Source organism: Hyperolius riggenbachi, chromosome 5 (assembly GCF_040937935.1).
Source record: "Hyperolius riggenbachi isolate aHypRig1 chromosome 5, aHypRig1.pri, whole genome shotgun sequence".
Classification (NCBI taxonomy): domain Eukaryota; kingdom Metazoa; phylum Chordata; class Amphibia; order Anura; family Hyperoliidae; genus Hyperolius; species Hyperolius riggenbachi.
In genome coordinates, this window is record NC_090650.1 from 115,519,213 (window position 1) to 115,541,997 (window position 22,785).

A 22,785-nucleotide genomic window follows, 5' to 3' on the forward strand; every position below is an offset into this window, starting at 1 on the left:
TTCCTTTCATCTGAGCATATGATCCTATTTATCATCATAGCGTCAGACCTATAATTCCTAATTGAATTTGTTTCTGTATGCCGGGTTATTAACATCATGCTCCTCTTGGCTGAAGCAGGCCACCATATGCATCTCCCGTTCATGCAGAAAACCTCCATAAAATTTGTAGGGGAAATTTTTTTTAAAAAAGGGCAGTCAGTGATATTACGAGGCATTTCAAGCGTGTCATGCCAATGGATGTTATAATGGTGCACTCATCGGATAGTGAATTATACATAAATAGTACTTAGATTACTGCAGGGATCGTGGAGCCCATTAATATTAACAGAATGGATCGTATTTATAGTATATTAGTAAGGCATGCTTGCGTGTTGTAGTATTTGCACACAGTACTCGCCATCCAGCTGCTTCCTGTGAAATGTTTCTAATTTAAATAGCAGAGGAGATAATTGTACTCCGTGAATGGTGTTTGCTGCCTTTCAACACGAAGCAATGCGTATTAATCTCCCTCTGGCCACAGCTTTATGTGCTCTCCATAAAGTGCTGAGAGAGACATCTTGAAAGAGATTAATATCAAAAGCAAAATCCTGTCCTTCCTTTCCAGAAGTTTAACTGCTTGTGGAATATTGGTGATTTAACCAGATCCTTTAGGGGAAAAGTGCCTTCAGCAGAATTTTGCACTAGAGCATGAATGTCCCATGCTGAGACTAATGAGAAAGTTATTCCAGTTAATAAGATTAATATATATACTGCTATAGCCAGCTAGCAATAGCCCATCACAACTGCCATTCATGTTTAATTTTTTTTCCTTCATATAATAATGTAAGCGGCTTGTCAGTCAAGTAGGACTATGCTGTCAGGCCGCAGTTTAGCTTGCCAGAGGCTCACACAGACATGGTCAGAGACCCACCCACTTTCTTGTTCTGGAGAGGGTGTATAAAGACGTACATAATAAAAGTGTTCCTGGAAATTTCGGCGCCCAGGAAAGTTAATAGTAGAAGATTAGTAAATTTTCCAATATTCTACTATAAAAGTATAAAGAAGGATTGGAAAATATTGATATTTTTTACTATAGCTAAACCTAACCCTACTCTCAAACAGAACCTCACCCACTGGACACCTAACCACCCCCCCCTCACAAACACCCTACCTCACGCATAACTCAAACTGCCCTATCACCTCCCCCCCACTTAAACATTCAACCTAATGCCTAACCATACATCCACGCTTAAACTTAAACACCTCCCTGTCGCCAGCCACCTCCCCACGTCACCAATCACCACACAAAATTAAAACCTGTAATTTTTCAAGTACTGCCATAGTGACCTACTGAAATAGTGGCTAATTTGGAATCAATTTCCCCTCAATGCCCCTCTTTCAATTGGCGCCTATGTCGGCACCCAAACTTCCACTGCTAGCGGGCGCCAAAATTGCCTACTTTGGTATAAAATGCCATCAATGTCAGCTGCCTTCATGCGGGCGGGGTTTCCTTCATAACTGAAATGCAGTAGCCTTAAAGTGACCATACACCAAATGATTGTAAAGCCTGACAGGTTATGTTCCCAATCAGTCTCTATGTCCCAATCTAGTGCCGCAGCTCTGAGCTCGGCCCACGTCTTCACCTATAGACACGTCTCCGCTTGAACAGGACACTAAATATGTCATCTGACTTCGGTTACCCCCAGGTCTTAACGTGCAAGGCATACAGACTGAAGTAGAGAGAACAACAACCTGCTAGTACCCCAATGAGGCTAGTAACACAGTTCAGATAGTTCATAAGTATCACACAGGGCATTTACCTTGATTCAGGAGGATGAGGCCCTCAGCGTCGATTGCCAGTAATGACAGATGTATGAGGAGCAGGCAGTGAGGGATTCAGGCAGATTAAGAGATTCCATGCAAAGTGCACATGCAATGTTATTCAACAAGCAGTGAATGCTCCAGGCAAGGAGAGAGTTCATGCGAGGTTCACATGCAAAGTTATTCAATATACAAGGATTAGTTCAAGCTTACTTAGAGTGTCAGGTAACTTAGCAATGGTCGGTCCAGACAGCATGCAAGAGTATCCAGTAAACAGGCAAAGGTCAGTCCAGGCAGTAGGCAAGGGTTATTCCAAGAAACCGTATGGCCAGTACCTGCGATTACACAGGAATTACTCATCAGAAACAAACTTCGAGAGAGAGTCTCTTGAGCTCTATGAGCGTTTCCGTGTGAGGGGGTAACAGACTTTGAGAGAGAGTCTCTTGAGCTCTATGAGCGTTTCCGTGTAAGGGGGTATGGAGCACTGTGCTCGGGCTTTGAGAGGGAGGAGTTGTTGGAAAAAGTCAGGAAGCAGTCTAACTCAAGAGAGAGGGAAATCCCCCACGTTTCATAACGCCCTATAACTCCAATTGGGATAAGATTTGTGAGATTCTTGCCCGACACTGGCCAATCCGGATGAATGATCCCGACCTCAAAAAAATTGTAGGACCCTTACTGACAGCAAAACGTGCCCCAAGCCTCCGGGATGTACTGGTGCAGTCTCAATATATCCCTGCTGAGAGCACAATATGGCTTGGAAAGGGCAGGACAATAGGAATGTTCAGATGTGGAAAGTGTGTAGCCTGTGAAAGGGTAGTGCCGTCTAAGATCTTTTAGGATGCCCAAAAGAAAAAGCAATGGAAGATAAAAAGTTTCATAAACTGTGACACTGAATGGGTTATCTATCGTCTAGAATGTCCCTGTCATAAAATATATGTAGGGATGACAACAAGGAAGTTGAAGACCAGAGTAATGGAGCATGTATCAAACATAAAAAGAAGGGTTACAGGACAATGGACAATATAAGAGCTCAGTGGCAAAACATTTTTGTATGGAACATGATGGAGATCGTGACGGCCTCAAAGTGATGGGCATATGCCATGTTCAAGCAGGGGGGGGGAGACAGACTAAAAGTCTTGAAGCAACAGGCGAGTCGCTGGATTTATCTGCTAGGCTCTATGAGCCCTGAGGTCATGAATAATGCATTAAGTTATGCCCCGTTCCTGCCACTGTAATGTCTATCTTGAAGTGGTAGTGAGAGCGGGATGAGGTCAATATACTGACAGGACTGCTATAACCTGCATCCACATAAATCTATAGAAATGATTATGTTGAAAGTGTATGCTCTGCGTGGTAAACATGTATGGGAGCACTTGGATATGTCAAAAAACTGCCTGCTATTTAAGAGTCAAACAGTAATCTTGAAATGTAAAGTTGGTTCCCTGCATTGAGGTGATAAGACACGGACAGTGGTTTCTGCATGATATCTGTAAAATGCAGTGTGTGGCTGGATGGTTCAACCTCGCCGGAGCATAGCAGTATTGGTTGCCATGGTGACGCTTCAGGAGGAATGGAATACGGAAGCGAAGCTGTTTCCCCGCCTCTGGAAAGCGTCATGCATAAAAGGGCAGCTCAGCCAATCGTAAACCGCGCACACACCCTTACAAAGCTCGCAAGTGGGCGGGCGCAACGCGTAGGTGGGTGGGTTCAAGTCCCGTGGCCTCCAAACACCCCTATTGGCTGCAGCCGGAAAGCGTGGAATCTCTACGCATGCACGGCATGGTGGTCCGTGCTCCCTGTACCTGTACCACTGGCAGGACGGGTTGAGCAGGTGACTGAAAGCCTGTACGTTCAAGCGGTCGCGACCGAAGATTTAACTGCCAGTGCTGGAGAGAAGGTCTTGGAGTGGTAATTGATCCTGCATGGTGACCGCGGAGATGGTGAGATCGTTTCAATACGTGTTGGCTCACGCAGTATGCAAACATTAAAGGGGACTCACTCCACATTTTGCCTATAAGCTCAAGCTAATCCTCTCCCTCTTTCTGAAGACCGTAATCAATTAAGATACCGGTACCGGTAGGGGTGTGTGATAGAGGTTGTGTGTGTAGGCATAATGAGCAAGTGGATGTTCATCTACGGCCATTTTTAAATGTTTTTAATTGGTTGGTCTGTGTATGGCACAATTTCTCCAATAAAGCTACTTTTTGTAATTTTTTACAAACCTATGAGCAGCTGGTCTATTTATATATTTTTGGGTTATTCCAAGAAACAAGGCAGAGGTCGGTCCAGGCAGCAGGCAAGGGTTATTCCAAGAAACAAGGCAGAGGTCGGTCCAGGCAGCAGGCAAGGGTTATCCAAGAAACAAGGCAGAGGTCGGTCCAGGCAGCAGGCAAGGATTATCCAAGAAACAAGGCATAGGTCAGTCAGGCAGCAGGCAAGGGTGTCCAGGAAACAAAGCAAGGGTTAATCACAGCAGATAAGAATCGTCAATACAACCCAAAGGTCAAGATCCAGTAATATCAACAAGTGAGTGCGCACCCAGCAACTAACCAAAGCTATGCTTATCATGGGCGACGACTGGGAGCACTCTGCAGGCTGAAATACAACTTTCAACCAATCAGTGGCCGGCCACACTCTGCACATCCAATCACACAGTGTTCAGCCTAGTTCAGCCGACCTAGGGGTCAGCTGTAACGTCAGCTGACGCTGTGCTGTCAGCTGACCAGAGTCAGCTAACTATTGCTTACATTTGCAGAGGGCGTAATGCGAATGCCTATCAGAATGTGCGGTTTGTGCCTCAGCAATGACATCATCAGCGGGGAACAAGCACCGAGACCCGGAAGCGACGGATTCCGCCTGGGTCTTGGCAGAAACTTCACCAAGAGCAAGCAGGTTCCATATAATGATATTTACAATTGATTTTATGATCAGTTTAAAAAGTGTTTAAATATAAAACTAATCCCACGTGGCTTCAGGTAGAGCACAACTGAAGTGACATGATGAGATAAACATAGGTATATTTAGTATCAATCAATATCATTTTTTATAGCGCTTTTATCTCATAGGACTTAAAACGCTTACTAGCTTAGTATTAGCCCTACTAATAAATTGTCTGAAGCCCCTTTCTGTTTTTTATTGCAACAAGTGTCTGTTCCCTGAAAAGTGAATAGAAGCCAAGAGTGTTATAAAAGAACTGTGATAAGGTTTTAGTGCTGGAAAGTTTAAAGGGTCATTACTTTTGTTTGTTTTTCAGCTCAGCAAGGCAGATTTGTCATGGCTGCTGTTAAGAATTAAGTTTTAAAATGAATCCTTTAAAATTTTGATTGGTTAAGTCGGAAGAAAGGTCATTTAAACCAAATCAGAAAATTTAATCTGAAATTATATTTAAAAAAAACTCTGTAACTTCAAAAAGGTCCTTGTAACGATTTGTGTCAGCAAAGAACAGAATTCTGATTATTAGGTGTTCGGCAGTATCACCTATAATGCAGATATATACCTGATTATATGGTGATCTGCAGAATCACCTATAATACTGGTATATAATAAGCTGATGAGACAACAAATAGCACTGAGTAATTGGTGCAACAGTAGTACTGATAGTTTTAGCAATACCTCACCAGAGGAGCTGGTGGGTACTAACAGTACAGAGCCCCTCACCAGAGTCATGGGCCCTCTGGTGCGAGTAGAGTGGTCAGACAGATCGGATTCGGCAACAGACAGATAGATACAGTACAGAATTGGGAATCTGAGGCAGGAAGGTATTAGCAAGCAGAGTCGGCAGCAATATCAGATGGGCAGAAGTACAGAGTCACTGAGCAGAAGAGAAGTCAGAACGAGCCAGAGTCATACACAAATAATACACAGTAATCAAAGTTATAATTATAGCTATCAAACAATTCCTATCTTGTGTGAAATCCCCGGTTTCCTCCTGGATCAAAGCACACCGGAACTATCTAAGGGTCTGAGCGCTAACACGGAGTATTCGCAACAGCAGACAAGTTGCGAGTGATTCGGCTAAGCTTATGAAGCAGAGGAGACCCTTCTGGCACACCCCCTCCTGTTAACCAGTGAGGAGCGGTGAGCGTCTCCTCTGACATCAGCCGACCGGCCGGTCAGCTGACGCGCCTCCTCCTTGCATAAAGGTCCTGTCTGTGCGCGCGCGCACGCGACAAAGCAACCCTATGTACAACAGACAGACCCGTCCTCGGCGTGCTAGACGCCCGAGGCATGGAAACATTGCTAGACCAGGGGCTGGAGGCAGCTGCGGTGGTAGCGCTGTTCACCGCGACCGCCTCTCCCACATTTGTTACAGTCCTCTGGGGGGTACTTACCGCGGGAGGGAAAAGCCTCTGGATCCTATTGAGGCTTCCCCCATCCACCTCTGTCCGACAGTGGCAGCGCTGGGCACCCAAAACCACAGCCGACAAGGAAAATCGGCTGTGGTGCAGGCACAGTAGTGCCTGCAATATTTACCTTCCCTGTTCCAGCGCAGGCGCAGTAGTGACTCTCCGCTCGGGGTCAGGTGGAAATAGCCGATCCCGATTGTGTCCACTCTAATGCGCAGGCCTGTGCTGGAGCCGGGGAAGATAAATATATATATTGGCTGCCCTTCGGGGACCGCTAGCGCTGCCACCGGGGGATGGAGGAGGACGGGGGAAGTCTCGAAAGGATCCAGAGGCTTCCCCTTTTTGAGGTAAGAAACCCCCAGGAGATGTTTATAAAGTCTTTAAGAAAACTGGATACATACATTGTTCTAGAGGTTTCTCTGATCCTCCTCACCCTCACAGCAGTTGGCTGGTACTCTTTTGTATTTCAAGGCCACGCTCCCCTTTGTGTACGGGTGGTTTGGTTTAGGCTTGGTTTCTTCACTGGTTACCTCTCTCAGACCCTATCATATTGACATGTTGACAGTGCATTTCACATAGTCAGGGTGTGTTCTGTTTGACTGCAGAAAACACTTTGTAGTCCACTTTGAAAGTGCTGTCACTCACAAGTATATGAATTGATGTTGGAAGTATCAGGAAAGTAACTTCAACATTGTAACGCAGAGCCGAAGTAAAAGGGACATAATTAAAATGTCATTTTGTCCTGTCTCTTTTCGTATAAGCTTCTACTCTCACCAAAAATCCCACCCATGGGGAAAAGAGACATACATCTCTCCACTAAGAAAAAACCCATTGCAATTACACATAGTCCACTGTATCCATTAAAGCACATTAACACAGCCTATATACAGTATGTCAGTAGGCCATAAAAATACTAGAATACCCTCCATTAACTTTTGGCTACCTTCAAACTTTTGGCTTTTTGTTCCAAACAACTGAAGGCTTTGATTAGCTTGAACAACTATGAAATAACATGAAATAGTGTTGACTATAAATCAGACCCTTAAAGAAAGAATGAAGGATGAGAAAGTTCTACTAGTAAATAACCCTCAGCATTGCAAACTGAGAAGAAATAGATTTTACTCCCTTTACTTTTGTGGTGCAGCATGCAAACATTCATCAAACCTTGATACAACATACTGTGAAAATAGGAAGTGAACGGAGGCAGTGAATGAAATGAAATAGATTAGCTGTGAACCAGAATATGGTAACAATTAAGCTATCTGGCTATATATAGTATAAAAGGCTTTACGTAAACTTCTTTCATCAGGGAAAAAGATCATCCTTTTTTACATTTTCCTTTGCTTTTGTTTTATGCAGCACAGTTCCATTTACTTGATAATACATCACCATGGCTACTACAGGTCAAATGAGGCTGAGACTGGACAACTAATGTAAGTCACTACATGTTATATATTTAAAAATGTATCATAACATGTTCATTTCAATTAGGCTTACTCTGTGATTCGGCATATTGTTTTGGCATAAAAGGCGGAGCGAATACATTACATTTGCTGCATGCACTGTATGGAACTGAAGACATAATTCAATGTTATGATCTGATCCTGTGTACTCTTGGACAGGACAAGGTGGATTTAAAACTCTCTTGTCCAACAAAGCAGTGATTAGATTCTCTTTCCCTTTGACAACTGACTTTTTTTGCTAGTAAGCTAGAAAAAAAGTTTATAGGTTCTCTTAGTTCTGTGCATAGAGCTGATATCAATAGTATGATAGCATCTCACATGCAGGAAAAAAAATCATGTTACTGCAAAATAAAAACACTGTAACATGCATAATTACGGAATACCCAGGCAGCTCATGTTGTCCCAGAAAATTGCATTTAGCATTGCTTCTTAAAGCAGGAGGCATAGCCATACTAAAAAAACACATACTATATATAAGTAGATAAATACTTGACTTACATAACACATGTATTGTACTGTCCTTGTTTTGATTTTGGTGAATTGTAAATGGTAAATTAAGAGAATTCTGTTCCAGCTTTTCCAGTCCGCATCTACTCCGCTTGTTTTGCTGTGGAATATCTTGAAAACTTCTTCGGCCCCCGGCCCCTGTCTGCTTGTTCTGCTAGACAGTGTTTAATCAGGGTTTAATCGGCACCATTGTTATATCTTGTTCTAAATCACCTGGCTTCGACACCATCAACTCCTTATAGTTGCGTCTCACAGACTGTGAGATAACTTGACTCTCAACACAGCAAGCAGGAGATAGACTTTTCTCAGGCTTCTTCAATGTTTACGTTATTTATTCAGGAAACAGAAATACAGATAGATACAGTTTATCATATCCTAGCCACGTCAATCTTCATGTTGCGTTACAAGCTTCTTGATTAGACTTCCTGCTGAAGTCAATCAGGTACCTTCTTTTCTAACCTACGTTACACAAGACTACCTATGTACAGCATACATTATATCAGATTACATATAGAATGGAAATACTTAGAGGTTCCAGTCAGCCTTTAGATCTAGTGGGAAAGTCAGAAGCAGAGTGAGCTCCCATAGCTCACTCAGGTTTTAATACTGACTAGGAAAGAGTTAAATATGACATCATCTTCGCCATCCCCTAGATCAGACTATTGGTGGACCCACTCGTGGTGTCATCATACACACCTACTCGATTAATATTCGATGAGGCATTTGACATACATACAGGAATGTGGATATTTACAAAACATGGTTGATGTTTATTGTTCTAGTGGCGGTACATGCCCAGGTCAGGGAGACCTGTGGCCTTGTCCATAGAACAGCTTCTTGGTATGTTCTAGTTCTGCTGACAGAACTGCAGATTTTCTCTCTAAGAGAAAATCCCCTTAAAGGGCAGGTCTGCTCATCAAGCCTTTTTGACTAACTCAGTCCAAATAACTGAGGCCTACTTAAATTATAACAGTGGGAACCATGTCTTTTGCCCACAGTTTGAGGGTAAATACTGATGTAATCTCTTCCCTTAACTTTTTTTTTCTTTTCTCCTCCAATCGCTGAGTCACCTCAGCCTTGCTGTGAACACAAGTGAGCAGAGGATCATGTTTCAGCTAGGCAGGGAAATTTGGGAAGAGGAGGAATATATTATACATAAAAAGAACCCCCAGCATGCAACTGAATGGCAATGGCTATTAAAGGGCCAGTGCTCCTAAGGTATGTGATAACTCCAAACCATAACAGCAGAAAAAGTTTTGAAAGTTTTGAATGTAGGATTAGCATCGTTATCACTTAATACACTCAGGCCCGTTGCTGTTGAAATTTGATTTTTATGGTGGCAATCCCACTTTAACTACTTAAGGACCACAGTGATTGAAATCTACGCCCTGTTTTAGTGGTTACCTGGCTGGCAGGGCATAGCTTTCAATCACCGCCGCAGCGTGCATCCGCCGTTTTTGTCGCTTCCGCCGATCTCGCCGCCGAATCCTCGCTGTGTCCTGTTGCAGCTCATATGCTCTGCCTGTCTCTATGCTGGCAGAGCCCTGTGAGTGGGTCAGGAGCCGAATTCATTGGCTCCTGGCCGTGTCTATCAATGTACCGGTAAGCAACTCCCATAGGCTTACATTGGTAGTAGACATGGTCAGGAGCCAATGAAAGCAGCTTCTGGCCAGCTCACAAGACTCTGTCATCATAGAGACGGCAGAGTGGAAGTCCTGAGGATCCCGGCGTGCGGCGGTGATGACGGTTGCGGCGGGTATATGCGGCAATTCGTTGAGATTCCGTCGTTATTGGACCAGCGGTCTCTGGTCCTTAAGGGGGCAGAGACCGCTGGTACTTAAGTAGTTAATAGAAGGTTTTTTGGTCTGTTTTAGCCCTGTATACCAACACCATGAGCTGCTTCAGTATTCTGTACTTCTGGTCTAAGCCCCTTCCTATACGTCCATATCAAGCTATGCCATGCACTGATGAGGACCAAAAGTCCAAAACAGGCTGTATGTATGTTGGATTGATGTGGCTCTGTAATATTTATTAGCTACAGGCTCACTATACACCAGCGGTTCTGGATGTGCAGCCTTGCATCCTGGGGCATAAAGAGATGGCTTTCATATTCAGGAGTGTTGCATCTTGGGAAACCACAGTTGCTCATTTAAAGGTGAATTTTTGTAAATACCTTCTGTTTTAAGATGGAAATTTTATATTTAGCATATATTTAATTACAAAGCAAGAGTGTCATGGTGGCTACACTGTTGTGCAGGAGGGACATGGTGGTCGCAAAAGTTAAAGGATAGGAAGGTGGATTATGGGGTCACCAAAGAGAGGTAGTATAGGGAGGAGGGCATCCCATCAAATAGTTGCACTTGCCCTCCCAAGCTTTGTTGGACCAGAACACTTGTTGCTGAAAAACATCCTTGTTTAATGTAACTTAAGATCCCTGAACTGCTTAGTTTGCAGAAACTTCCCTCAGTTAGGAAATGCTCAGATACCCAATTTATTTAAACTTGAAATATCGTTCTTTCTTCAAGTTGATAAATAAGGTTTGGTTCATTTATCAGATGGAGATCTCACACATTGAAATCCAATTTAGATGCATTCAGCAAGATTAGGCAATTCTAGTTTAATTCTTTTCACTAGGACATACAAGATAATGCTGTAAATTTACTTTTTGTGGACTGTGTTGGCCTCTTTAGATATCTCTATATTCTTGGTGTTGGAAAAGTTCTTAAATTCTTTTATTTACCATTTACCATTTTAACATATCCGTTGCATGCCTTCTCATGTTGTGTGTTTGTCATTATAAAATTGGGATTTTTTGAAAAAGCAGATGTGTCATCTCTGCCACTGCAATAGGCCAGTTACTTATTCACTAACCTTTTTTTGCAGTCCTCTCAATCAACAGGAGACAGTTAATAATGATAATAATAATTATAATCCAGGCCAGATTTGCAGGATCACTTGTGTTCTTAGAAGTTCCCCAGTTCAAGTGAACAGTAATAAATGAGCCCACCATGACAGAGGACCAATACCTGGTTATAAAGCCAATCACTGCCACTTACATTTGTACTCTCTAAAATACTGTACCACTTCATTGCAGCATGGTGGTGTAGTGGTTAGCACTCTCGCCTTGCAGTTTTGGATCCCCAGTTTGAATCCCAGCCAGGTCACTATCTGTTTGTATGTTCTCCCCATCTGTGTGTGGGCTTTGCGTACATTTGAAAAGGGCTCCTGGAAAAAAGGGCTCCTGATATAGATGAAAAAAGCTAGATTCGGCTACAAAGAGCGCCTGGTGTAGTCCATATGCCAAATTTGGCTACAAAGGGTGCCTGGTGTAGCCCATATGCTAAATTCGGCTACAAAGTGTGCTTGGTGTAGCACATATGCCAAATTCAGCTACAAAGGGCGCCTGGTGTAGGCCAAATACAAATTCGGCTACAAAGGGCGCCTGGTGTAGGCCAAATGTCAAATTCGGCTACAAAGGGTGCCCGGTGCAGCCCATATGCCAAATTCAGATACAAAGGGTGTCTGGTGTAGCCCATATGCCAAATCTGGCTACAAGGGGTGTCTGGTGTAACCCATATGCCAAATTCAGCTACAACGGGTACCTGGTGTAGCCCATATGGCAAATTTGGCTACAAAGGGTGCCTGGTGTAGCCCATATACCAAATTTGCTACAAAGGGTGCTTGGTGTAGCTGAAAAGCTAGTTTTAGTTTATAAAAAAGATGCTGTTATAGGCAAAAGTTGTTGGGCTATAAAAGGGCTCTGGATATAGCCGAGAAAAGTAATTACTATGCCCTAACATCTCCCTACTCTCACACAGAACCTTCCCCTGGTGGTGCCTAGCCCTAACCTCTCCCTGGTGGTGCCTAACCCTAAGATTCCCCTGGTGGTAGCTAACCCTAACCCCCTTGGTGGTGCCTAACCCCTTCCTGGTGGTGCCTAACCTTAAGACAGCACCTGGTGATTACTATGACCTAACTTCTCCCTACTCTCACACAGAACCCTCCCCTAACCACCTTCCTGGTGGTGCCTAACACTAAGACCCCCCCCTGGTGGTGCCTAACCCTAAGACTCCCCTGGTGGTGCCTTTCCCTAACCCCTCCCTTGTGGTGCCTAACCCTAAGACAGCCCCTGGGGATTACTATGACCTAACTTCTCCCTACTCTCACAGTAGCCCTTTTAATACTGATGGCTCAGCAGCCATTTTCAACTGATTCCCGGGTTTCCCCCGGGCATTCCTCTTACACCCCAACAACATACAGATAAGTTAATTGGCTTACCCCTTAATTGGCCCTAGACTACAGCGGACATACACTATGACTGTGGTAGGGATTAGATTGTGAGCTCTCCTGAGGGACAGTTAATGAAATAGCTATGTACTCTTTAAAGTGCTGTGAAAGATGTATGTGATGCCTAATCCTAATTCTCTCCCCCTGCACCCCCAAATAAAAAATCTTCGCTATGAAAGAGCACCCTTTTGTAGCAAAATCAAAAACCTTATAGCCGAAAACCTTGTAGCCGAATCAAAAATATGGGCTACCAAGGGGCGCCCTTTTGTAGCAGAATTAAAAACCTTGTAGCCGAATCAATAATATTGGCTACAAAGGGGCTCCCTTTTGTAGCAGAATCAAAAACTTTGTAGCCAAATCAAAAATGTGGGCTACAAAGGGGCGCCCTTTTGTACTCGATTTGAAAACATTGTAGCGGAAAGAAAACTCGGGAGCCCTTTTTACCACCTTGTAGCCCATATTTTCAGAAATAACATTGAAGCCTATGGAGGAGCCCTTTTAATACTGATAGCTCAGGAGCCATTTTCAACTGATTCCCGGGTTTCCCCCGGGCATTCCTCTTACACCCCAACAACATACAGATAAGTTAATTGGCTTACCCCTTAATTGGCCCTAGACTACAGCCGACATACACTATGACTGTGGTAGGGATTAGATTGTGAGCTCTCCTGAGGGACAGTTAATGAAATAACTATGTACTCTTTAAAGTGCTGTGAAAGATGTTGGCGCTATATAAATACTAAATAATAATAATTGGTTATTGTCACAACCCCTGGTTCTGTTTATCAGCCTAGTTCCTCTTCATTATAGAGAATGGAGTAGTGACTGGGAGTTGCAATTGCAAGTGGTCTTTGCAGGGTCACAGAGCTTTGGAATGTTGTGTCAGCCTTGGATCTGGGCATTTCAGAAAGCTATTATCGGTCAATGTATCACCTAGGTGATTAGTGTAACTATTTCTGTTTTCAGCAGGACCTTGGTATTACACATCAGGTCCTTAAAATTAAAACAAATTAAAAGAAATCATTAAACGTACACTATACAGGGTTTCTAAACTCAGTCCACAAGTATCCACCAACATTCACAGGTGAGGTTATAAGTATTTCAACAGAGCTCAAGAACTACATCTGTGGATTTCCACAAAGCATTTACTGTGTGGGACACATGAGGACTGAGTTGAGAAACCAGTGTTCTCCCCAGAATTTTTTTCCAGCCGGGTGTCATGAAAAAGGAGCCAGGTGTCATGAAAAAGCAGCTGGGTGGCATGAAAAACTAGCCGGGTGAGGCGGGATGAGAGAATGCAGGGCCAGCGCTTCTCTGCACAATTCTGCTTACAGCAAAGTAGGAGGTTAGCTGATGACAGCCGGGTGCTTACCAACACTAGCCGGGTGGAGCACCCGGGTAAAAGAGCCTGGGGAGAACATTCAATCCTGTTCTAGTATAAGAAGTTCCTGATCCTGTCTTTTGGGCAAGACAAAATGTGCTTTTTCATAATGTTTTCTGCACTTTTAGATGCTTTCAACAAAACTGTCATATTCCCCAGCACTCAGTATTTAGGGACATGCACCTTAAACATGCCTTCAGAGCCAGTTTCCTTCAATGTTGGTCCAATCCCATGTAATCAAGCAGGTAACTTGCCAAAACAAATTTATATAAGGTTTCATCAGCATATTTCTCTCAACATCAAGAAATCTTTTTATGTGAAATTGTATTTATGGCCAGGAAAACTATTGCAACATAATGAATGGATGTGTCCCCACCTTCTCTTGCACACTGGTTGAAATTAATTAAAGTGGAACTAAACTCAGAACGTCCTCTCTGTTCTAAAACATTAGCCACAGCATGATAGCCTTTTATCGAAAAAAAATCTCTTCATTAAAATTTATGGAAATCCTAAAACAATAACTTGGTTTCACATTCCTGGGAGCACAGCAAGGTTTAAAGAAGAACTTTATCCGAGGATTGAACTTCATCCCAATCAGTAGCTGATACCCCCTTTCCCACGAGAACTCTTTTCCTTTACTCGAATAGATCATCAGGGACATCTCTATGGCTGATATTGTGGTGAAACCCCTCCCACAGTGTGATGCCAGGACAGTTTGCAGTTTGCTGTCTGTGAACCTTGTTGCACTGGGGGAAATACAGTAACAGCTTTTTGTAACTGCCAAGCAAGCAATATCTCTCTCTGTGCATAGAACTCTCAGTAAATAAACATTCTGCACAGCAGGGATGAGCAGAAACTATGCCAGTGCGAATTTACGCATCGTAGTTTGCATCTACGCATCGTAGTTCGTAGGTGAAGTTTTAAAACTACGCTTACGAAATTACACGTAGCGAAGTAGCGCTAGGCGTAGCTTACGCCCACTATGCGTAGTTAACAAGTGTATTGCGTAGTGAACTACGAATGCGTTATTCGCGTCTAATTTTCCGTGTGCGATAGTATGCTTACAAATTTACGCATTGGAAAGGGGTATGTACGCATAGAAGAGTTCCCGGTATAAGAGGAATTAATGCGTAAAATTTTCTGCAAACTACACGTAGTTCCAGCGTAGCGAAGTTGGCTGACTATGACCATCCCTGCTGCACAGATCACCTGGCAGCACTATAGAAGTCAACACCAGTGATACATTTTAGATTGTAAATCAGGACACTGACTAAATAATCTATACATGAATATTGTAAAAAATAAGCAATTTTATTCATTATGTTATTTTCACTACAGTTCCTCTTTAAGCCTCAGTGTTTTCTTTTGCGCAGAGAAGAACTCACAGTTCTGATTCAAAGCTGCTAATAAGATACAATTGGACACTTTGATCTGCCTAAACAATCAAAGATCACACAACAGTGATTTGCAACTAGTTATGTGGAATAAATACTTTTCATTCTGTGCTGTGCAAGAGTTTGGATTGGCTTTAATGCAGTTATTCCACTCTCCAAAATAGTATACAAAAATAGAGGCTGTTTTGGCAAATTTGAAAAAGTTTGAGCTGTACAGATACAACTGATCCTTCCATAAATCACTTAGCTGCTGATAGAATTGCCTTTATATGAGGATATATGAGTAATATATGATATACATGGCTGTGTTTATATTGAAATCATTTGTTCTTGTATGACTGTGTGGATTGATTTGACTTATAATTGTGCAGGGGGGTCTTCTGGAACTGAACTCTGTATCCGAATTAGCTTTTTGTTACACTGATTTATCAAGTTCTCTTTTGTTTGTTTGTTTCTTTCAATGCTTTAAATAAAGCAAATACAAAAATAATAATTATTATTTATTATAAAAAGAGTTTACACAAGGAGAAATCTTCTAAAAAATGTGGTCTAGGTAGTTGACCATTTTTCATTTCAGGTCTTATTTAAAGTAAGAGAAAAAGTGGCTAGATGCCTTGCAGTGTTAAGCTTAAACACATGTATGAGGACTTTTGCCTTGGATGGACTGGTACTCGATTCCTCGGGTGACAGTTTTGTGCCAAGGCTGTACAGGTGTGTTGCTAGCCTTCAAGCTTGAAATGTGTCCTGTTGCTATGCAGAGAGGAGGGTCGATGAGGCAGCACAGAGCAGGCAAGATGAGCAAAAGAACAATTGCCTCACCCAGCTACATCGGCCAGGTGGTTCACTCTCTGATGCACCAAGGGGGATCAGTGGCCACTGTACACATACTATATTCACCTAGCCTGTGTACAGAACTTTAGAGTCACAGATTCATGTCCCAGTCAGGACACTGTCTGTATTGACTTTGGTACCCGGCTTTCCTTCCAGATAAAAAACAAAACAAAAACAAATGCAGTTTAAATGAAAGCACTCCCAAATTGGCCAGTTTCCATTGTACAAATGGGATTGCATTGCATCACGTCACATATAGCCACGGGTGACTTCCGGTTGTGTTCTGGAAGCCCAAATACTCTGTCTGTTATTGCCTGGGGGAATAGGATGCATGCAGTGGATATCTGCAGCATGTATCTGATTCTTTTCCTGGGTCTCATCATATCGCAAAATTCACATGCAATGGAAACTACTAAATTGACATGCATTGGCGTCAGTTTTGATGCAATGCTAGTGGAAACGGGCCCTAAATTGGTATAGTACTTTAGAAAATGGCAGTGACATGAAAATACATAATTATAATAAAATAATTACTAATGTAAAATGTAGCTACATTTATGGGAGGAAGAGCTAGCTGATCTTAGAATGCTTAACAACATTCTATACAGAATGTTCTGTCTATAGCTTTCTCAGGACAAGCAAATGCTGGACATTTCCAACTGGACACACTACTGCTGTACAACTGAGGTAGTTTACTAAAGAAAGTTTGCTGTAAAGACACAAAAAAATAAAGTCACTTTCAAAATAAAAAATCAAGTGTTTTTTTTATAAAATCTCCTTGCAGCTGATTGGATGCTTACAATTAACACAGTGAAGCTACGCTGCTTTTACGCAGCAGATCTCATTTAGCAAATCACCCCAAATGAGGCGCAGCTGAACCAAATCCCGACAATAAGAAATCAAGTGGTATTCTTGATATGCCATAAATTATGTAATTGTTCTGACTGATTAATGGAGGAAATTATCCCCATTAACACAGTTTCTTTTTTCTAAATGGTCCAATTTTACACTAAAATATTGTCCTCATAGCAAAGACAAAGCTGCAGATTTCTTTCCATGCGTTTATCTTCATGCTTCTATTAAATCACTTCTACTTGAAGCGATCTCGCTGTCACTAGAGTACAATTATTTTCTGAGGTGATCTTGTTTTCTCCGAAAGGGAAAAGTTTTTTTGTTAGTGAGTGTTTAAGACGCGGTACCCGTGGCACTCCTTAAATCCTCAGGTAAAATCTACGAGGCAAAAGTTGGAAATGGTGAAGTAATATCCTAAAAATTCACATCATTATTACCCTGATCGCTTATGCAGGTTTCTCTCACTCCTGGCTGGGATGCCTCCCAGGTATTGATTGCGAATGATGAATGCAGCTTGATATTAATTACACTGCCAAAGCTAGAAAGCAGTTCAGATCCTGTGGTTCTCTACCACTTTCCTTTGATGAATTGCCAAAGGGGACCTCAGCACATGAGTTTTAACTGATAATACTTTGCATTTTAGAGCATGAGAGGCATGCAAATCGCTCTGTAAAATATTCAGTGCTCTACTATCATTTATTTCTTTATTAATTTTTATCTCTCCCACATAAATGGAGTGGATTCCCCAGAACTGTAGATGGCATCCAATTCTGTCTCATTTTGCAAGGAGCTCTATTCACTGGCTTGTTCTCCTTTTTTTCACATTTTCTTCTTAATTGCCCTCATTGCTTCGTTATTGCGATTCCTCACTTTGATTTCTTTATGGCTCCACCTATTTTTCTTATGATGTTACTAGTTGTCGTCTGTGCACAGAAGACATCTTAAATATTCAGAATGCTTGGCTGGTACAGTATGCAGATGCACAATGCAGCTGTTAGGCACTGACTGGAACTTCTCTTCAGTCCCTGTTGACCTTCCCACGATGGAAGAGACTTTACCCAGTAGTGGAGTCTAGGTGACCACGGGTCTTCACCCACACCCCCTTGAGGGGGATGCAGGACCACACTCCCAGGAGGGGAATGTGGAACTTCGCTGCCTAGTGCCCTACCAGGTCACTACTGGAATCGCCTCAGCAAGTGGTTGGGAGAACAGAGACACTAATTGTGGAGCAAGCGTGGTCAGACGAGATCCAGAAGTCCAGGTAAACAGAGATCAGCGTAAATCGGGGTCACAAGCCAAGAGGTCGGGGCAGGCGGAGATCAGCAGTAGTTGGGGTCACAAGCCAAGGGTCAGTGCAGGCAGCAGACAACGGTAATCCAGAAGACAAGCCAAGGGTCAGGGCAGGCGGAGATCAGAAGTAGTCGGGGTCACAAGCCGGGGTCACAACAGGAGATCAAATCAGGATATCAGTAGAACTGGAACAACGGTTCACCAACAGGCTAGCCAAACTGATCAGAACGAGCAGCACTGCAGTTAGGGGCAGTACTGCTTTTATACTGTGTATTGGCGCCGAAATTCGCGCACCATTTGCGCATGCGCCCGCAATCACTATGCGCGCGCAGACGCGCGCGTGCACAGTACTGTGCGCACGCGCACCGCGCGCAGCGCCAAACGCTGTGCAGGAAGAGGGTTAACAAGGACCAGAGAGCCCCCGCACGTGCGCACTAGAGGACGCCCTCGAGAGCTCCGAGGAGGACCCCGATGGTGAGTATGACAGCAGCTCCTCATGATGCAATGCGTGGGTGAAAGAAAATGTTAAATGTTTGTCTTATAAAGAATTGAAAGACCTCAGTGAAGAACTAAATGAATCTGTCCCAAGAGGTACACCTGATATTTCAGTTTCTTTTTAAATCCCATGTCCTTTACTTTAAAATTTAGTTAGCTAGAATGACCGCCATACCTTCCAGCAGGGGGCGTTACTAAGGAGACATATGTGGCACCACCGCTGCATGAATTACAGTATTGTACCAATAATCTGTTACATACAGTATATCTACATTAAGAGAAAATAACAAAGATCATGAACCTGAAGATGACGTTATAGGACCTCTAAAGAAGACATCTTGTTTGCCTTTAAATTACACTGTGCACAAAGAACTATGAAGGACGGGGAGATACTCTCTATGTACAGTATGTATTTTTTTGACTAGAGATAGGCCCATATGCAATTAAGTTTTTCTCCTGAGTTATCTCTTTGAAGGACTTATGAGGTGAAGAAGTAACCCTATCTTTACTTATCTGTGGCTTCTTCCAGCCCCTAAAAGGCACGTGTGTCCCTCGCTGCAGCTCCCCCACCAGGACCACCACGGCCCAGGCTGCCACCTGGGTCCTGGTGGCATCCTCTGCAGTCAGCATCTTTTGAGCATGCGTGGACATGCATGCCCACGTCCCGGGAATGTACTGTACCTGCTTTTAAGAATTCTGCAATTGAAAAAGCATCTAAAAGTTGGTGAATAAGTACTATCAAAATTATTTTGAGTATTTTCTTGCTTGCTGGTGGTATAAAATAATCATCTAGTAGAAAACTCAGGAGAAAAAGGGAATTGCATATGGGCCATAGTCTCTTCTGGTTGTTTTAAATTATTTTCTATTTCTGTTTTATGAAAGAAAAATATTTATGTTATGTTCACATGTGCACTTGTATGGACTCCCGACTCCTAATTTTTTTTTTTATAATCCCCCACTTTTAGTTTCTGTGTAAAGGCTAAATAAGTATGTTTCATGTTTTATTGTCTTATCTGAATGTCACGGTCTTACACATACCGTATATAATTGTTTATAAGCTGAGTTTTTGGGACAAAAAAAGTGGTCCCAAAGTGGGGGTCTCGGCTTATACACAAGTGAATACACGTTGTATTGTCCTCCGGCATATGTACAGCATGTGTCCACTTTTGTCTGCTTCCCCCAAGTGCCAGCTTCTCCATTTGCAGCTATAATAAATGGTGTGGGTGGAATTAGAGTGTGCGATGTCTTCCTTTGTGGCATGTAAGTGTCGGCTGTGTCACCCGTCCTCCCCTGCATATTACTGTGCTGGGTCTTCTTTCATTCCCTGCCCCCCCCCCCAGACTAGGCATGTCGGCTTCCCCCTGCTTTCCTGGTATGTAAGCTAGTGTCCCCCCTCCCCCCCGGCCTATGACTGTGCAGAGCGGCGCTTTCACTTAGCGATCCACGCCACCAGGATTCCTTGTTAGCTTGCCGCAGTCTCTTTCCTATGGCGCCCTACAGTGGTGCCTCTCATCACATGTGCCAGTGCATGGTGTCACTGAAAAGAGACAGGCAAGCTAACGAGGAATCCCAGTGGCCTAGATCGGTAAGTGAAAGCACCAGTTTGCACAGTCATATGCCAGGGAGGAGGGGGGACACTCACTTACATGGCTGGGGGAGGAGGGGAAAGCCGACATGCCGCTCCGGTCTGGCAGGGGGGGGGGGGGAGATTAAGGAAGACCCCACACAGTCATATGGCGGGGAGAAGTGGGAGACTGACATGCATCTCCGGTCTGGTGGGGACGGGGAGACGGGAGATAAATGGGGACCCCACACAGTCATATGCTGGGCACTCTCTTACATGCCGGGGGAGGAGGGGAAGCTGACAAGTTGCCCCGGTCTGGGGTGTGGGGGAATAAAGGAAGACCTCACACAGTCATATGCTGGGCACTCTCTTACCTGCCGGGGGAGGAGGGGAAGCGGACATGTTGCCCCAGTCTGGGGTGTGGGGGAATAAAGGAAGACCTCACACAGTCATATGCTGGGTAGAAGGGGGACACAGCCGACACTTGCATGCTGCTCCGGGCTGGGGGGAATAAAGGAAGACAACGCACTGCACACTTATATATCCTGGGGAGAAGGTAGGACGAAGCGGACCCGGATTATACTCGGGTCATTCATTTTTTCCTGTTTTATTAGCTAAAAGTTGTGAAGGGGGGGGGGGGGGGGCTTCTACACGAGTATATACGGTAGTCTAACACAGTTCAGAGCCATAATCTACTGTATGAACTACTGAACTTTTTTTCTCTACTCCCTGCACTTGGAAGCTGTTCTCTTTCATGCAAGATTTTTAAGACTATGATTAGTTATACCTGAGGATTACACTATAGTCTGACTAGGTCCACATACGTTAAAAAAGGGAGTCGGGGAAAAAGGGCGCAGGGTTTTAAACGATAAGCATGAATAACGTTTAAAAAAATTGTGCTATATTTCGTTTAAAAATAATGTTTTAAAAAGTTATAAATCAATAAATAATATGTATGAAATCGGCAATTGTAAGAACGTTAATCTTCCCTGTTTAAAAAGTGAAATGTATAATAACGTTTTATAAAAGATGAATAAGAATTTTACTAAAACTATACCGAACCCTACTCTCACACAGAACCCTCCCTATACCTACCCCTAACCCCTAGACCCCCCTGGTGGTGCCTAAACCTAAGACCCCCCCTGGTGGTGCCTAAACCTAAGACCCCCCCTGGTGGTGCCTAAACCTAAGACCCCCCCCTGGTGGTGCCTAAACCTAAGACCCCCCTGGTGGTGCCTAAACCTAAGACCCCCCTGGTGGTGCCTAAACCTAAGACCCCCCTGGTGGTGCCTAAACCTAAGACCCCCCTGGTGGTGCCTAAACCTAAGACCCCCCTGGTGGTGCCTAAACCTAAGACCCCCCCTGTGATAAGCACTAGTAACGTTTAAAAAAAATATTGTGCTGTTTTTCGTTTAAAAATAATGTTTAAAGAATTATAAATCATTAAATAATGTGTAATCATGAGAAGCAGTTATAAAACATTAAAAGTCTCTGGGCGCCGCTTGTAAAACGTTATTTTTCTCCGGCGCCCTTTTTTCCTGTTGGGCGCCCATTAAACGATATTTATTATGGGAGTGAATGGCAGCGCCCTTTTTGTCCACCTGCCTCATACCCCCAAATTTCCTGCCTCCACTAGGTCCTGTGTGAAACTATCAATTGTATACCTGAATGTTTAACTTTTTTGGGAAGAAAAAAATAACAACACAGCCTAGTTATATGCAGGAATGGTCCTATAAATACACATCTATCTAATCCTCACACATCAGTTTTGGTTATTTTTAGGCAATACCTCCTCCCTACACCTGCTCTGCACTGGTCATCCTACTAAATATATATAATATGTACAGTAATTTATACAAAAAAAAACCAACCTTTATTGTTATGGGAACATTTATTATTTAATTTTTTAAGTCTTTTTATTTTTAAGCAAAGAAAACAAAACAATCAACAATCAACTGACATTTCAAATAGCATAGTGGCAAAAACTGGGCATAAGTGTAATGAATAGCAGAGATGCCGCCACGCGGTCAAGCGGCAGGGCGGCTGTCTCCGCGTTCAGGCCGGCGGGCAACATGTGTCTAGTTTGCCTGGGCTTTCTAGTGCGCACAGATGGAGAGCTACGCGCGTGCGTGCCAGAAGACAGGACCTTTATGCCAGCAGGAGGGGTATCAGCTGATCAGGCCGATCAGCTGATCCCAGCTGGACCATTGATTGGCTGAGTGGCTGGGGCGGCGTTGCGGAGCACCGTAAGTATATATAGCACTTGTTTGCCAGTTGCCGGTTGTCTGCCGTTGCGAATACTAACGTGTGAGCACTCAGACCTCTGTCAGATCCTACAGTGTGTTAGAACCAGTTGGAACTGGGAAATCACACTTAGCCAGATTCCGCTTTTGAAGTTTACTGTGTCATTACTGTGTTATACTTTAGACCAGTTCCAGGGTGTTGAGACCAAGGACCTCACACCCAAGTATAGGATTACTGTGTCATTACTGTGTTATACCTTAGATCAGTTCCAGGGTGTTGAGACCAAGGACCTCACACTCAAGTATAGGATTGCTGTGTCATTGCTCTGTTA

General features: G+C 43.4%; 1 protein-coding gene across 6 annotated transcripts in view; it reads left to right on the forward strand.

Annotated features, from left to right (window-relative positions):
• RARB (retinoic acid receptor beta) overlaps positions 1-22,785 on the forward strand; it is a 932,180-nt gene that overhangs the window by 129,661 nt on the left and 779,734 nt on the right. For all 6 annotated transcript variants that reach the window (XM_068236165.1, XM_068236172.1, XM_068236170.1 and 3 more), the window contains exon 2: positions 7,506-7,579. The gene's annotated coding sequence lies outside the window, so the exon portion shown is untranslated. The remainder of the gene's footprint in view (positions 1-7,505; positions 7,580-22,785) is intronic.